The 1,434-nt window shown below is 55.1% G+C and overlaps 1 protein-coding gene across 1 annotated transcript in view; it reads left to right on the forward strand.

Annotated features, from left to right (window-relative positions):
• The first annotated feature begins 264 nt into the window (after nt 1–264).
• The window catches only part of LOC127750652 (MKRN2 opposite strand protein-like), a 13,720-nt gene continuing 12,550 nt past the window's right edge, over nt 265–1,434 (forward strand). The window contains exon 1 of the mRNA XM_052272855.1: nt 265–401. The gene's annotated coding sequence lies outside the window, so the exon portion shown is untranslated. The remainder of the gene's footprint in view (nt 402–1,434) is intronic.

The following is a 1,434-nucleotide window of genomic DNA, read 5'->3' on the forward strand; positions in this document are numbered from 1 at the left end:
CTTGCCGCGCCGCCCGCCAAGCGCCTCGAGCAGAGCAGCGCGCGCTCATTCAGTGCGTCGCGCTGGTCGCGCCCAGAGGGGGAGGGGGAGGGGGAGGGCAACGGCGGTAGTGAGCCGCGATCAGTCGCGCCCCACCCCGCAGCCACAGGCAGGTCAGGTTTGCCGCGCCACGCCACGCTGTTGCGAGTCCAGCGCCCGGCGGCGCCGCGCTGTCCAGGCGGCCAGCTCCAGCGCCCGGCCAGTCGCGTCCAGTCGAGGCTGGAGGCAGGAGGCACAGCTTCGGCGAGCAGTTTGCGGCAGCCCGTAACGGTGCTGTGCAGCCGCGCGACCAGCAGAGAGGATACAGTGGTGCACGAGTGTGTGTGTGAGAGAGAGAGAGAGAGTGTGAGTGGACAGCGGAGGTGAGTCATCCGAGCAAAGTGCACCGCTCCAAAGAAGCCAGTGCTCATTTTATTTAAGTGCGAGAGCTATGTTTTTGCAGGTGACAACGGCAGTGTGTGCACTTCGCACTTCGCATGTAAAAAAATGTCTTACACTCTGGAAACTGTAGAAAGCGTGATCAACATTCCAACTATAAGTGCAATCCCATGTGTATCAAAGTTAAAACTGTTGTACCATTCATGTATATCACACTTCCAAATGCAGTACCACACCACATGTACTACGCTTAAAAGTGCATGCTCATACTGCATGTGTGGTACTACACTTCGAAGTGTGGTACACGTATGGTACTAGAGTTTTAACTGTGATACACATGGTTTTGAGCTGATAACTGTTGGACTGTATCACACTTGAGTTTCAAGAGTATACAGGAATGCCTGACAGCGCATGCTTTTCTGTGTGACGCCTATGCCAAACTCTGTTAGACGCTCTTTAGTGTATGACGTTATTGCCATGCGTTCTAACTGATGTAAAGTCTATTGTAATGAAATTAGGCCAGGGGCGATCGGCGAGCCAGGGCCAGGGGTGAGCCAGGGGTGAGCTAGGGGTGAGTCAGGGGTGAGCCAGGGGTGAGCCAGGGGTAGCCAGGGGTGAGCCAGGCGTGAGCCAGGACCTCTGACTGACCCGGGTAAACAAGCCAGCATGAAGGTGTGCATGCGGGCTTGCCTATTGTCACTGCGATGGATCCGAAGGCAACTCGCCCGCACGCCACGCCTGCATGCTTGCTGGTATACCTATTCCCCTTGTCTGCGGCGGCACTCACGTTCGTGGCTGATATTGCAGACGAAAATACTACCGCTTCAGTGTCATCTTCAATCAAGGCAGGACTCTAGAAGAGAGAGAGCCCTATTTTCACCTGATTTACGATGTGGCAATTTTTTTTTGCCCATTGCCCTGAACTGTTTCTTAAGGCAGTTAGAGAGCGGAGACCGGCCAGCACCAGTAGTACGCGGTTTGCTTTGCTTTGCGTAACTCACGCTCGATGTGGTCCAC

Source organism: Frankliniella occidentalis, unplaced genomic scaffold (assembly GCF_000697945.3).
Source record: "Frankliniella occidentalis isolate FOCC.00 unplaced genomic scaffold, Focc_3.1 Scaffold226, whole genome shotgun sequence".
NCBI lineage: Eukaryota > Metazoa > Arthropoda > Insecta > Thysanoptera > Thripidae > Frankliniella > Frankliniella occidentalis.